The sequence below is a fragment of the Bombus affinis genome, chromosome 1 (assembly GCF_024516045.1).
Source record: "Bombus affinis isolate iyBomAffi1 chromosome 1, iyBomAffi1.2, whole genome shotgun sequence".
NCBI classification, from domain to species: domain Eukaryota; kingdom Metazoa; phylum Arthropoda; class Insecta; order Hymenoptera; family Apidae; genus Bombus; species Bombus affinis.
In genome coordinates this window covers 5064966-5082217 of record NC_066344.1, presented here as the reverse complement: position 1 = coordinate 5082217, position 17252 = coordinate 5064966, and the positions used below count along the sequence as shown (strand labels likewise).

The 17252-nt window shown below is 34.8% G+C and overlaps 2 protein-coding genes across 6 annotated transcripts in view; one reads left to right on the top strand and one right to left on the bottom strand.

Moving 5' to 3' along the window:
- LOC126915304 (heparan sulfate 2-O-sulfotransferase pipe) overlaps positions 1 to 17252 on the bottom strand; it is a 120615-nt gene that overhangs the window by 35452 nt on the left and 67911 nt on the right. The gene's annotated exons all lie outside the window — the stretch shown is intronic.
- Positions 1 to 17252, top strand: part of LOC126915150 (glycogen-binding subunit 76A) — a 156633-nt gene that overhangs the window by 135583 nt on the left and 3798 nt on the right. The gene's annotated exons all lie outside the window — the stretch shown is intronic.

The following is a 17252-nucleotide window of genomic DNA, read 5'->3' as shown; positions in this document are numbered from 1 at the left end:
GCTTGTTCGTTTTGAAACATATCCTACATCCTGTAAACTCGATCGTTCGGAGGATGTAGGTCTAGTAGACTTCATCGACGAGATTCTTCCTTTAACGATGATTAGCATAATCGTGCAACACAATAACTATCCTTGATACGTATTGAGATCGATATTTTTCTCATAGATTTCTTCCCACAAGGAGTAGATCTTCTTGGAATAGCTTGATAATCTCGATTAAGACGGTCCAGGGAACAGATTACGAGAACGTTATTCCGATCGTGATGACGAATAATCAGCGACTGGTACTTGTACTGCAGATTTTTACAGCCTCGAAACTTCTCTGCTCGCAGCTATGAATGACGAGACGAACAAACGCTCGACGCCCACGCTGTGTTCCAAGCATGCCACGAACGTATCTCGCGACTGAATCCGTATCTGTATCGGTCACGAAACTTCCTGTCACGATTAAGGTCGAACCACGGCACCGGTCGATGCCAGAGGTCAGCCACCGTGTGTAAACGAAGAGCAACGAACTTTAATTAAATACAGAATTTTTGCCGCAGACGATGCATTATACAATACATTTTCGCTGTTGAGATCGTCCCTTGGTTTTATCGATTCTCGATTGGAAGGTAAATCTGATTGGTCTGAGTCGATCGCTTTTGGATTTCGAAGGAGACTACCACAAATTTCTGATTTAAAATTATTGGTAACTTGATCATTTCACAACGAAGGAATTTCTTTTCTTTTAGGATTCAAGTAACGGCCTTTTGGAAAATGATCGATTACATTCTTCATTAAAATTTATGCGTGTCACTGGCTATCGAAAAGAGCATTGGAACAATGTATGGACTATGACGCTCTTCTTGGTAAATAGAACTATTTTATTAATTAAAGTAATGACATTAAAACACTTATTTTAGAAAATTCATTTTATAACTTATAAACTTATTCTAGAAGATTCATTTTTCGAATTAATTTTTACAAACAATTTTTTGAACACATCACGAGTCTAAGAAATCGACGATAGTGAGTGCCCGAAAATATATTGGGCATATTTATAGAGTCAATTCTAGAGGAACGTTGTCCAAGACTTACTTTCAGGTAAATTCTTACAAACAATTTTATTTCATGTTATATTTATAATTCTACTTGAAAACACAACGACTAACGTTACATTCGCACCGATCTAAAAAAATTGCTATTAGGTTGTCCGAAAAGTTTCTTTCGTCTTATAAAGAAATAATAGACGCACAATGTTCTTTGTTTTATATTAGTTTATCGAATTATGCACGAACATAATAATAGAAATAGAACGAAATGGATCATACCTAATTCAATAAAATAATATAAAACAGAAATTGTTATTCATCTATTATCACTTTATGAAACGAAAGAAACTTTTCGGACAACCCATTACAAGAAACATAGACCAGAAGCCTTGTGATCGCAACGAAAGAAATTAAATAATTTAACGGGGGGAGAGACTCGTCGATTGAGAGGAATAGAGTACAAACAACGAAACGCCAAAGTGTCCTCTATCGTTCGTATTGTTCTCGTTCAATGCTAATCAGGCGTGGCTGGAGACATGCAAAGTACACAGGAATTTCCATAAGGCCGACGGAAGTCCCTTTACGCGGGCGCATGCGAACGTCGGCGAATTGAAAGCGACAGAAATCGAAAAAGAGGAAACGCTCATTGTTCCAAACGGGTGAAAGAGGGAGAAAGGAAGAACAGTAATCGTTCGAGCGAATAGCGAAGAGAAAATCGTCGGGGCGTTAACAATACCCGGCCACGCAGCCGGCAATTACATTTTACGACGCGTTTCCTCTTCTTCGTGTCGGCAACGACTGACCGGAAGCCTCTTCGTGCGGGGGAAAATCAACTATTAATTCATCAAATTTTGCTCGAGATTTTCTTATGATTAGGAACTTTTTTGGGGACATTTTATATTTGTTATTTCGCGTAACTCGATTACATATTTTGTATTTGTGTGATATTTTCAGAATTATATTGGAAGAACACCTCCGTTTGGTGATAATTAATTATGGTACATATTGCTACAAGTGAATATGAAACGTGTTAGTAAACTAAAACTAAGACAAGGAATATGTCTATTTCTGTATCTTCGTGTTTGTATGTAATGATAGCTGATGACTATATAAAATCTATAAAGTTTGATTAGAAATACATATTTCCATCATTCTAAGATCATAACGTTCAACAGATGTACTTACATGTCATAGGTATCTACTTATTCACGTTTAATGAAAAACTCTAATAAATTTTACTTGTACATTCCATTTTAAAGCAAATGAGATGACAGATGATAAAATAATTATAATTTTTGCTAAAGATGTCTTAGTGTTTAAAGTCGTTGTGTTTGGGTGACTCTGCTAGTTCGATCTTATCTAATGTCAGTCGTTGCTTTCTTGTTTACGCTATTTAATGTTAACCATTTGTTTCATCGGCATTGATTAAACGAGAGTTGTTAACGAAGAATATTATTTCAAGTATGTTTTTCATACTATATAAATTGGAAAGTATTTTAAAACATTAATCAATTTGGAATGAAAAAATTATGGATTAAATTTATATATTATTAATAGAATAAAAAAATTATTAAGAATTACAAGTGATTTTAGCAAAACTTCAAAAGTTTGGTTATTACAAAGAAAACAAAACTTTTTCGAGAACATTCTTTGCCTCTAATTGGATCAAAGAATTTCTTAAATCTAGTAATCATATGGAAATTTGTCTGATAATTTTATTTCGTATTGGATCTAAAATTAAACTATAGAAATCGCTTGTTCTTCTGTTTTGTTCCTCGAATAATTAACAGTAATTGTCGGCGAAATACTACATTACAAAAACAAAGAGGATTAAAATTGTGTTTTTAATTAAACTTTTAATTCGTTCGTTTCCATTTTCACATCAAATTTGCAGAGCAAAGAAATTCCTGCTGAAACTCATTGTAAACAGAGTTCAGGAAATAGTTTTGCTTAGTTTAGAGAAATTCCAAACAAAATGCGAGGGAGTCCATGGACGTAAACACATTTTTACAGCATGCTGTTTAAACTTTTATATCGACTACGTGTTACTTTTACCAGGAAATTGGATTTTTCCGGAGCATGTTTACAAATGCATTTATTTCCTTCATACCTTCCTCAGTTTTGCCGCAGTCCTCTCTTTACGACAGTTTAGCTTTCTAAATTCTACGCGAGGATGTTCAGAATTTCCGGAAATTCGAATTAGATATTGAAAATATTCACATTATAAACATACGTATTCTTCATAAAACGATATAGAACATTAGAAATAATGATTTATGATTTGTTTCGTTTTTGATCGTTGTAGCCTATCGCCATCGTATGATCTCGTATGAAAATTAATGAGAAAGTAATATCCCTTCAAGCAATATAACTTCAGGCACATTTCTTGCATTCATCGAGAAGTATAAATCATCTTACCAAATAAAGTCGGCTGGATTTGTAGTTTGATGAGAGATGACTTCATGCGATCGTAATAAAAATCAAACCAGCAGGGGTTAATATTACTAAAGGTAATCAATATACCAATTATAAAATTTATTAATTGTAGAAAGATATCTATTTTTAAACAATTATAAAATTTATTAATCGTAGAAAAATATCTATTTTTAAACTCCTTTATATCCATTTAACACGTGTGTCTAATAATACGTGTGGTAAAAAAAAATATTACAGAACAGTAGTATTTTATAAAATGAAATAGAAGTGAATAACGAAACAATATTCTTAATTTCTTCAATTTTACATGAATTGTTTCGTTCATATTTATTCGTCGCGATATATTTACTCCTTTTAATAGCGCACAGGCATGTGTCTTTGATCTAATCAAGTCAAGTACAGGGTGTCCGGAAAATCGTAGTAAAACTGGGCCGAACGTGGACTCTGCAAAAATAAGTCAAAGGAAAGAATAATATTTTTTCACGTAAGGCTTCGTTTCGAGAAACGATGAGTTTGAAAATTACTTAGATACTCGCGTATTAACTGCAAGTTTCTTGTATGAAAATTCCTTTTTCATTACCTAACATGAGTGATATAAACATTCGAGGACACCGTGTATATCCGAACATCCATCTCTGGCTGCGAATTTTCAACAATATCGATAGTTTCTAAATATAATTGTCACATAGCAATCTATAGCCCAACAACGTCAACTGAGTGTTAAATAAATAATTACGAGTTGAAGTACAAGACCAAATGCAAATTAATACCTCGAAGTATTAAAATACACAACGAAAAACAAATATCCAACATTTTCATTTGCGCCACTATGACTTTCAGTCTGCCATGCATCGCATTCTCTACAGCTAACTTTTCTTCGGAAACAGAAAATACATTTGAACCAATCTGTTCTCTTTCCCCATATAATCCTTATCCGATCAAACACAACGTATTAAATTCCAGGCGAAAAGGTCAAGAGAACGATGTCAATCGGTGAAAAGGTGACAGTCGCGAACGGGGAAAAAAGAAGCATCTTTCAGCAGATGCAATCGATTCGATGGACACGGTTTCGAACTTATAAGACCGGCCTGACGGCCTCTTACCTGAGTCTTACTTCTGTTTTGGCCTGAGTCGACGAACAGAAGACCCGGTGACCCAGAACTTGGGAAAGCGAGCTGCAGCTCGAGGAACGCGGTTGCTGCAACCAGCGCTTCTCTCGAGACGATCTTGCGCTCTAATTGTTCGTGACGGCTGGCAGAACTGCAGAAACTTTCATCTCCGCCGGAGGTGGACGCCTCTCGAAGGCCTCGCTGCCGTCTTTGCGGATGACCACTATTTCCGGCTTTCCATCCAGAACGGTCGTACGCACGCGAAAACGTCCATCAGGATCACATCGATCGATGGAGATTCATGGAAAGTAACAGTGACCGGAAGCATCGCCTGGTAAACGTAACCTTTTCACTCGTTTTTCCTTTTTCCCCTTCTCCCGTTTCTTTTATCGTCCGACGGGAAACCTTCCAAAGTTCGCATGCAATGAAATATTATGACTTACCGGTGAGAATGTACGGCTGGGAAAGTAAGGAAGATCGTACGATGCGAGATCCATTTGCTTCGTATCTTTATTATCAAACTAGTGCTTAATACTCGCCTTTTATTACAAAAAATTGTAACATTTTCATAAACAGGATTTGTATATTAAGCGATTAGTAGAAAACTCTTCTGATATAAAAATCAACTTTTCCTACCGAACTAAAAGCTACTACTAAATATTATAACTTTGGATATCTCGTAATTTATATTTCATATGTTTCTATGTATTACGCGCACCGTGTTCGTTTTCGCGTCTTTGAATCTCTCACAAACGTGTAAATGCCCGCTGTCTGCTAACCGTGAAACAATTAGATTTCGCCAAAGTTCGCGCTGTAGCATTTTGAAATAAAACGTTGCCTGAATTTTATTGAACGATTTTATTCAACGAAGATTTTCCATGCAACTTGCCTGACGCACCGAGAAACTGTTTGATTTATGTGTCACACACGAGAAGGAAGTTCTAAGGTAAAAAAGAAATTCGGAAGAGTTGTTCAACAACTTTCGCGAACTGAACATTATAAACACGGAATATGTAGGTCGTGATCGAGAGGCTTCGAGATCCTCTCGAGAGTCTCGGACGTATTCCGGTGAACGCTTCGAGACACGCGATCGATTCTTGGTAATGTGTGTCAGGAATGTAGAGAGGATTCGTGGTAATTTCATGGCAAAATTTTACACAGTCACGATGCGTATGATCGTTCCGTTTTGTTGCTCACCGAATGGAACCATTTTTGTTCTTTGAGCGCAGTTCACTGTACAGTTTACTGTACGTTCGAAACAATTACGAATCCCGTTTCTTTCACAGTTTAAAGCATACGTAAGCATACGATTGAATCAAGGAAACAGTTTCAGTTTAAGCATATAATTTATCCATTTAGATCGACTGACTGATGGTTCTATCTTTCAGCGTTCAAGGACGATCATTTTTTATATTTAACATACAATAACAACAGTTTGATGAATTGGATATATAGTGCGTGGTAATGCTGACTTTCTACTTCATTTAAACGAACAGAGTATAGTAATAGTATTTTAGAACTGAAGAAGAAATATCTTCATTGAAGAAGCGAGTATTAATCAATTTTTAATGTCGCTAGGTAAGTATTGATAAATATTATTAAAAGCATATAACTGATATAAGATATACCCTATTGTTGTTATATATTTTTCTTAATATTTCTGTTTGTTGTGTTAAGTATATTGTTATATGTTTTTCGTTAGTCGCACTATTACACGTATAAGTGTTAATATTGTAAATAAATATCACTTAATTTCTCGTATTACCAAGTAATTATTTTTGATGTTTTAATTTTTGTCTGTATAGTTCTAAAACATCTGAGAAAAAAAAGTTCTTTCACTGTGCAAAAATATCAAATATTTCCATTATATGTAATCAATTAGGAGAACTTAGCGAATTATTTCATAAAATGTTCCGCAGTAAAAATATCTTATCTTTCTTTTTACAATATTTTGCGTTTAACCCTGCAAGAGAAGATTCTCTTCAATTGAAACATCGATTGTTCGGTTAGACGTTGCTATAGAACTCTGTTATGACAATTGCTTGATTTCCTTGGAGCCACATGTCCGTAATTAACGCTAAGCACTAATTTAGTAATTTCCTGTTCGCATTTCAACTTCGTATTGCGTAATAAATTTTCTCCTCGATTTCTTGTCGTCTGCTTCGAAATGTAACGCTATTTTCTTCGATGTTCGTATTGTAACAGATTTCGTTATGTATTGTACTATGCGATACTGTGTATGCACAAATATTTTGCATGAATTCATATTTTTATGAATTAAAAGACAGGCCTAAAGAAATAGAATCCAATGGATATTACAACGAGTATTAACGATGTACTTGGAATTTTCTTTAATTTGCTCGATGTTTGAAATCCCATAAATGTTTGTTGGTTAGTCTGATAATTATGAAGCAATTAAATTTTATCATTGTAGATTAATGTGATCGATTAATCTTTGACTTAAAATTTTATACAAACTTCCCGTGATCATGACCGCTTCATATTTGTTTCGTGACACGTGAGAAATTCCTTATAATTTTTTATACTCTGTAATTACAAACCAGATATTCAGTTCATTTTCTCCTTTTGATTTTAAGAATCCTTTGTAAACTACTCTTTTAACATTTTCTGTTACTATTTACAACAAATCATTTTTAATACTAATAGTATTAATTTTACGATATTACATTTGTTAAAAATAATAAAGTAAATACGCTAACTTCTTTCCAGTCGATTGCATGTTTTACTCAACCATCGTATTTTATATATTCGTAATAATTTTCTCATTCAATAATTAATATTTAATTTCCTCTTGTTTTTTCATAAATATTTTTATTCGAAGAAAGTGTAATATATATATATTTATTTATTTATCTATTTCTTAAATGAGAATTGAAAGCTTTCCTCAACTAGTTTAAAAAAAGGACGAGGAAAATAAAGATGTGAGACAGAGTGACAAAGCACTCTTTGTCGAGTACTTAAAAAGAGCACAAAAAGGAAGAGAAACCTTTCGAACTCTATATAGAAGGTTCTTTCAACCTTCTTCAACCGCAGTAGATTAATCCAGTGAATCAAAGACATCCAGTTCCACAATGTTTCTGTAGGCGTCACCTTTTTACTTGTGTAACACACCGTTCGTTTTATCGCGATTCCATTTCAGGTCGTGACAATTTCTTCGAATAATTTTTCTTGCCACTTCTGACATTTTACTTTTATACACGTCGAGGTTGCATTAATTATACGCATAAACTCGCGTTCATCCACGGCAATCATGATACTACGATGTGATGTTTCATTTATTTCAAAAAGCATTATAAGTGCAAGAAAAATGAAACGTGACGTTGATACGCATAATGAAACGTTGTCGACTGTTTGCCATTTGAGTAATTGTTGGCGACCTCGTTTGTTCGACAGAATAAAAAATTATTTAAGATGTGTCTCTGTACGTGCCAGCTCTAATATGTACCTACTATTACTAATGGCTCGTTTTGAAATTTAAAAAGCAGAACGCAGTCTTTAACATTGTACGAGTAAGTCAATGAAAAGAAATTGTATAATCGTTAAGCGTATTACAAACATATGATATTTCTTAAACACAGGCGATTTACATCTTCAACTCGCTGCAATATCTTTGTTCTTTGTTAATTGACCAAATTTTTCTACTCGCCCTCTGTAAAATCTTTGAAACAATATATAACGCAAGAAGGGAAACCATATATTTCATCAAAGAGTTCTGAAATCTTCGAAGCTACGTCGTCGTAAATCTACAAAATTTCTATTACGACTTATAATTCAATTTTTACCGCTCAAGTAAGTTCTGACGATTACAAGTCAGATTAAGAAAGTTCTTCTAAACCGATGGAAAGATTTCCAACTTTGGTACAAGTACTAAATATTTCAATAACATGCTGTGGTACGTACAATAGATAATAAAATAAATGAATGCCCTCTATTAGGTAATTTAAATTTATAGCACGTATGTTGATTCCATGGAAAGATAGAAAGTGCTATATAAATTGAAAAATGTAGAAATGTAATGATGTTACAAATATCCGTCGTATTTTATTTAAATCTATTAAACAGAATATTTCTATTTTCTTATTCACTTTAAAATTTACTATCAATTATCCTTGCCACGAATGAATTTATACGTGTCATTTCTTTTTTGAGAACTCAATGTTCATCAATGTACCTATACAATGAAATTAAGAAATTAATCAAAAATATAGCTAACCATTTTAACTTCTATGAAGCTCAACTATTAATTTATCATCAACCCGCAAACTTTTATTAAATTTCAATATTGTCATCACAAATCGGTTAATTTATCCGCATACTTACGACCGGTACTCCAGTTACGCTTAACAGCGCATTTATATCTCGTTCTGCAATACAAAACCAACAAAGAAGCGAGCGGAACCGTCCACGTCTCAAGTCGGGAAATGTTGCACATCGCAATTATCAGAATTTACGCGCGATCCTGCAATCAACGGAACAAGGACTCGCCGCGTACGTAAATGGATATGGGTGAGCCGCGCGATATTAGGCAGCCGATTGTGAATTCCCCCGAGGCTCGTTAACCGCGCGGACCTTAATCACTATAATTTACATGTGACGAGAGTACAGACACGAGTAATAAGTGTGCACGTTTCGTTTCGTTTCATTTCGTTTCCTTGTTTCACGTTACATTCATCGTTCAACGCGGCTCGTTAGCGGCTCGCAGGCTAATTGTATCGAACGCTATAGTCCGAGAGTCCCTAACGAATTCTTCCAACATGATATTGCCTTAATCCGTCGTTCACGACGAGGAATTGTAGAATAAGGAAAAAAGGAGGAGTCCTGGGAACGGGGAAATGAAGTTGATTTTGTCGAGAGACGAAGATAGAGCTGATACGGTTGATAATGAACCGAGGATCCCGATGGAGTTTGATGTTGTTGAAGATATTGAAAAATTTGGAAGGCCAACGTATTGGTGGATCGATCAGAAGTTGGAAAGTTGGAAAGTTTGGACGAGTTGGTTTCTAACAATAACTGCAAATGTTTGAACATCCGAGGCTTAGAATCGAAAGAGCAAACAGATGACTTTCAATAGCTTTATAATGTTATTAGACTTTCAGAGTATCTAATAGCTGAATGAGTGGATCTTGAGTTTATTGGAAAGTTTGAACGCGTTTGCTAGTAACAGTAATTGCAAATGTTTGAATACGCGAGATTTAGAATTAAAAGAGAAAATAAATAGCTCTCAATAGCTTTATAATGGTATTAGTCTTTCGGAGTAATAACTGGACGAGCTGGTCTTAAGTTTATTGCGATGTTTGAGCGTGTTTGTTTGTAGTAATATTTGTAAATGCTCGAATATACGAGATTTAGAATCAAAAGAAGAGCGATTTTTAATGACTTTAGAATGGTATTTAACATTTAGTTCATACCTTGGTAAAGGAATCTTAAATTTATTGGAAGGTTTGAATATGTTTGTTGCTACTAATGTAAATGTAAATGTTTCGATACGCGAGACCTAGAATCGAAAAGGAAATAGATAATCGTTTACGGTTTTAAAATGGCATTAGACTTTCAGCAATTGATGTCTTAATAAATGAATTTCATGTTTAATGGAAAGTTTGAACACGTTTGTCGGCAGTAATAACTGTAAGCCTTTGAATATATGAGATTTAAAATTAGAAGAAAATAATATCAAATAGCTTTAGAATAGCAAATCTTTTGGTTAATTTTCTATCTTAATATCCTAAGGCTAATATCCTACGGTTGCAATGTTATATGAAACTCTTGTCATTTGTAACGAACGCACTTCACGTAGTTTGATAAATAGAAGAAATCAATGAGGTGTATTTAGATACAAGATTACATGCTTTTGATTGTGAAGAACCTCCTGACTTCATCGCACCTCACCGTACGTGTGAATTTGAATAGTTAATGGAAGTCAAGGAAAGATAGATCCTCCCCCATCATACTCTTTATTACAACGATGATGGCAATAGCCTTTACCCTCACACAGGAGAAGTGGCATGTATTCTTCGTTTTATATCATATCCTTGATAATCACGTACTTTCCACCTTCTTAACTTACAACGCTTTACAAGATAATAAATTACAACTATCTTCAAGCAATAAGTTTTCTCTTTCTTTTGTAGGTGAAGAAAAATTCTCGCATCTCGTCCGGTACAAAAATGACTTAATTAAGAGATTCAGTGCGTTAGAACTCGTTGAATCACCAACGATCTTTCCGCGAAAAGATTAATGAAGCGAACCGACCGGTAAACCGATGTTCCGAGGTCGAGGTATCGGTAAGTGGTGCATTTCTTTCGAATTACAGTGAATTATCGCGTGTTCGATACTTGTTACTAAAGTGTCCGACGTGCAACGATGCGACACTCGTTGCGACAGTGGTGGAACTTCTTCAGGGAAGCTGTTCGAACATTTACAAGATTCCATGATAATGGCGATGCCATAAAAGGTACGAAGGGTTCGTCCGACCAAACTCCTGGGAAAAACTGTAAAGCGACTTTTACGAGCACCGAGTACTGTGAAAAACGACAGATTCTAGCAGTTTCGTAGAACGGTTCGAACAACACCTTGAAAATGGCCACGATTCCATAGAGCTTGCTTTTACGAGGTGCATCCGAGCTATCCTCGTTGTATTATTCAATAAATTTATGTCTGACTCGCGTATTAACGTTCTAAATTGCTGTTGTGTTTGTTGCGCTAATATGTTTGCTGTATTATGTCGAACACATATATGTGTAGGATGTTGAAAAAGAAGTTCGAAGCTTATATGAGCGTATAGTATAAAGTAAAGGCATAGTAAAATATTTTATGGGACTAATGAAAGGTATTAATAATAAAATGGAATAAAAATAGTAGCAAGTAAAATGACGGAATAATTTGAGCATAAAATGACTTTAAGATTTAAGTTCACTAAGAGGAATAAGAATTTTTCAATTAACATGATTTCTAGAATTAATAAATTTGGTATTGCCACTCAAAAGTATTCCCACATTTGCTGATGTTTGACAAGACATATTTTAATTACAAAATTATTTCAGTTCTTCATAATTACTATAATCCTGCAGTAGTATATTATAACATTTGTAACCTGATTAAATTGATTTTCCAAAGTCAAAATTCCCATATCTTATAAAGCTAATTTGTTGCTTGACAAATTCTGTATCTTCAGATTCTTTAACTTCTCAATTCTCAATGCAGATTAAAAAGAATCTTCTAAATAGATAGAAACATCTTTCATGTTAATACAAACAGTGATACTTAAATAATAAATACGTGTAATTGGCATTTCTATCAAATACCAGGAGAATTAAAAATTTGGGAGCAAATATTACATTGTTGCAATGTTTTCTAGCATGCAATTTAGATTTATATTCTGGTGATGCTATAAAAAGGCAGCAAGGTTAGGCTTCTAATTAGTAATTCGTCTTTAATTTGTATACTTTGGTAAAATTCATACACTGTTATTACAAATTGAAAAAATTCCAAATCGTCTATTCGCTGATGAACGTTAGTGTTAGGTTGTCCGGAAAGTGTCTTTTTTTCGCAAACAGTGCACCTTCATACAAACGTGAAACCAAGCCTGTGAAATGTCTCGGTGTTTATCTCAACAGAATAAAATGGGTCGTACGTAATTCGACAAAATAATATAAAACAAAAGAACTTTGTGCGTCTATTATTTCCTGATAAAACGAAAGAAACTTTTCGGACAACCTAATGCAATTCTAATTCTAACGTTATGGTTGTCTCTCCAACCCAAGATGTTTCTTCGTTGAGAATCTCGGTCTCGTAATTATTCACAATCTTCTTTTTTGGCAACAGTTAAAAACAAATGTTAAAACGGGTTCGTCGGTTCATTTGCGGCAACGTTCCACTTCGACTTCGTTGACGCGCCGTGACATGGATCGCTCGGTGTATCAAATGGCGACGAACGATCCAGACGACCAACTCTCTTCAGAAATTCATTCGACAGTGCGGCATTTGAACGAGGATACAGAACAAATGGATATAATGTGCAATTTTCCTGAAACTTGATATCGATGGGTCCGATGTTAGTAAATCTTTATTAATATTTTTGCTACTTCTTAGCTCGGTTTAAATATCTTCAACTACACACCATGATGTTTAAATAAATAGTGGCCGATGCCAGGAACGATCTCTCCATTTTGTCCTAAGTATCACGCAGAAATCATTTATCTTCCCTTCTAGATAGAAATCATTTCTAGATATTGTACTAATAAATATTTAATAATAAATGGTAAAGAACAAAATTTTTATGTGACCTTTAAGATTTGCTTGAAACAAATATAGTCGCAAATCCACTCTTCGAACAAGTCGCGATTACGAATGGATTTCACTAAGGAAATAAAGAACATCCGTGTTCGTCAGTATAGCGAGTTATAGCAAAAAGAAATTATGTAGCGATGTAATACAATTTTTTTTACACGGAGATTGATACTCTTCTTGTAACTTCGGTTTACTCTTTCGGAGACGAAACAACCAGAATTTCAGGATGTTTTGAACCGTCTTTTTATATTGCTTTTTAAAAACAAAGAAAGGAATTTCTAAATAGGAAATTAAAATTATACGTGTCTTTGCTTAAATTCTTCATAAGGTGTAGCGAACACTGTACGACAATAATTGCCAAACACGAATGTATAACTGATAAGCGAGCTACTTTTCAAGCAATTTGACTTCGATGTGCAAACGATTTTTACTAATCCTCCGATTTTTTAGAAAATTATTGCTTACACTTATATTACTTACAAACTGATCATATGGTCGATCAACAATAAGATCGAAATCGATCAGCGATTATTTCGATCTTTGCTCGCTGCATGTCGTACCGCGGTCGACTCGATTCGCAGCGAGCGTGTAACGTGTAATATCCATGTAACAGTATCCGAAGCTGATGATCGTCGTCGTTTAGAAGAAAAAACGAGCGTATATATTTCATGGACGATGAATTTAAGTAATTGAACAGGTTGAGCGTGTGGCTACGAGCCGAGCGCAGAAACGAGGACGACGTGTGTGCATTAAGAAATATCGTAGTCGCAATGAAATAACAGTGCTAACAACGTGAAAATATTTAGGTCTATGATGTGATTTAAATGTGATATAATATGTGCATCAACATGAGCGAGTTTATTTTTTTATTAGAAATATATAGTGTGCTAAATAAGACATTTAGGAAGAAAGGAAATATTTTCATCTTTCATCGTCTTTGACATTTTATTTGTTTGTTTGTCCGTTATTTTATACTTTCAATTATTAGGATTTACTGGAAAGTTATATAAAAATGTTATATTTACTTTGAAATTGAAAACATCTATTCATTGCAAAATTAAAAAATACAACGAATAAAACGTGAATATTAGTACAAATACACGTTTATATTAATTCGGGGATATTAAGCAACTCGTTAGGAAGATTAAAGTTAAATACAAATTTGCTTTTACTTTGCTTTATTTTGAATATGTTGCACGGTTCTTTATATCATACAGAATCCACATACTCTTGGATTTTTTAATTTCAATTATACATCCGCGGTCCAATGATAAACTATTACTTAATTTGACTAACAGTTCTATTGAAAGATTCTATGTAATCTAAATTTCATAATCTACTCTATCAAGTACCGAAGTTTTATCAAAAACTACAAGATATCCGAGATCTTTCGAATGGAAATCCAATTCAATTTTTTCCTTTCCATACCACTTCTTAGTAGCAGATAAAATCACAATGAAACGTTGATAAACGCCGTTCAGAATTCACGTTACCCATCGTCGTTTCACATCCATCTATTAAATCTTCCCAACAAAATTTATTCTTCCTTCTTCCGATCCACGATAGATGCGCAGGACTTCCTGGGCAAGTTCTCGCCATTGCTCGGCTTACTTCCTCTTCGAGTAATCCCATCTGGAGGTCAGAGAAACGTGGCAAGCAGGACACCATAAATCGAGAGGGGGATTGGAACGAGTAGCCTGGACGGAAGCGCAAGGATGAAAACGATACGAACGGTTCTGTGGTTCCCGGGGAAGTCGTATCGGAATTAATGGCCGATCGGCCTCGTTTCACGATATGTTCACGCAAATGGCCGGAAACGAACAAAACCGGGCTCGACCGCCAGGCAACACACCACTACTTCGTTTGCAGTCGAGTCAGCCGGTGTTTCGTGTCGAAGAAGCGCGCCTTTGGATCTTCCTGGCCACGATCTGCCCTCTGGGCTATCACGAGTTGCGTTTCTTTTAGTCGACCTTTGTCGTTGCCACGTACCGCGAGAGAATCGTGTTGCTTTAATGGCAGGAGCCGCTTTGACGAAGCTGGCGGCGATCTGCTTCCAATTGCCGACGTTACGCGAACGTTCACCCTTTGCAGAGACGTGCACGGGGTGGTTCTTGACCCTTTACGATCGCAATTTGTTCTGCCAAGTATGGATCGTTTGATAGTAATTAATTTTCATTGCTTTCCGGACCGTATATACAGGGTGAATCGCCACTCGAAGTAACTCGTCATCCATCGATTTTATCAGATGATAAATTAAGAAATTCAAATTAAAGTTATTAAAATAAAAAGGGAAATTTCTTTTGTCAGAAATTTTTTAAACAAGATTTATCGTGCTCCAGCAGCCTGATCTAATATAACTTGATTTATGAATATAACTATCTATGAATATAACTTGATTTTTTCACGTTTTATATTTTTTGAGATATTAAGGCGAATTTGAGTTTTTTTTAAAGACACCATATATTTGATAATAATTGATCCAAGCTGGACATTCTTTACGGAATAGTATCAAGCTATTCGTATGGAAAACACATTAGTTTAGCAGATATTCTACCTTTAATTTGTCAAATTTAATGCACGAGAGACGAGAAATCGAATAAATTAAATCATCGCCTGCCAAACTCGAATTCAGAATTGAACGAGAATTAAATCGCCAATTTTACGTTATACGTTTCCTTCAAATGTAACAACGTAACAAATTTCTGCGTCTCGTCACGTTTTTCATAACTCGATAAATCAAAACCAATGGACACTAACACTGGCAGCTAACGAGAATTAAGCTCATCATGATCGGTGTGCGCGATAAAAACGAACGTAAAGTTAGCAGAACGTTTACACGAAAGAACTATGTACACACGTATTCTCGTAAAATTATCGCTTGATAGATTTCCGCGCGATTAACCGGCACAATGAAAGTGTAAAGAAAATAATTTCCAGTGGTTTAATCACAGCGTAACAAGTTAAAAAACCGTGACTCGTACGTTCGAATGGCTCTTACGAAACATATCGTTATTAACTTTTTGCGATATACACGATAATAAAGTGATAAACGTTTCATTATAGCCGATCCTCTCGTGCAACGATCATGGTGTAATTTTAATCGCCGGTCAGAAGCTTCGATCGTTCGGAAGCCGCTTCGCGAATCGAGGTTCTTCCTCAATTAACGAATCAAATTCATTTCCATAATAACAGCCGTATCTGGGCAACTTTGTATCATTCGCTTCCCGGTGTACATCGGAACAGATAGGATCTGGTGCGCATTAATAGCGATTATCAGATTTCTCCTCTGGCGAAGAATGGAAACTCTATCGGTGTTTCTCGATGCGATCTACGATTCGATACGCTTTTCCTCGAACGATGACTGAAAATGAGAATCGTACGAGAACAGGTGTTTGAAGATGCAGGTTATCGATAATAGGTTTTTAGTTCAATGTATCGGTTTGACGAATGAGGCGAATTAATATTTTAGTTTCGAGGTATTAACCCTTTGCACTCCTTTGTCGAGTCCCGTGCGAAAGAAAACCAGGATTGCATCCTGGAAATTGTTTCAAGATATATCATACACTTAAAAATTAGAAAATACAACCAATAGTGTGACTAAAATTGGTATTTAAGTGAATTTGTTTCTTCCTTTATTTATTTAAATTGTCTAATTTTTTAATGAAATTAATTTAATTAATTAAAACACATAAAAGCGTTGGGAGCTGCTGCTAACGAAATTGAAATAAAATTCGGAGTGCAAAGGGTTAATATTCTAGTTTCTTTGTATTCTTATGTAATCAGTTCTTAATGCAAGTTATATTCTCTGTTAATAGCAATTAACGAGTTGTTTCGTACGTACTTAAGTTTTAGCTAAATTCCTGAATTCGTGTGATTTATAATTTTATAATTATAGACCTGTGTGTTTAAGTTGTAGTTTCTAACTTTACATGCCTAGAATTTAGAAATGTTGAAAAAGTATAATAATTGATTTATGGTGTATTACAATTTATAATAACGACAAATAAAGATTATTTTATAGTGTTAGGAGTATACAATATTTTTCCTCGCGTAACATAAATTAAATATTTCTTTAATTTCAATATTCCGCTTGAAATTACACATTTAACAAATATTTACTCGGTAAACGATGTTCCATCTGGAAACGTTTCGGTTGATGGCACTCGCAAGCGTAACGAGAACGATTCGTCACAATTCATTGCACCCGACAATTAAAAGAAGCAATTTGCAAAAAAAGAAGCTCGTCGTCCAGTGCTTCGGCTAATTATAGTCTCCTTAACCTTCTGCTATCCAAGGTACTCTTTCCCAGTCCTACGATATTTTAAACTATTATTCAAAACAGCTTATAATATCTTAGAGTATTCTT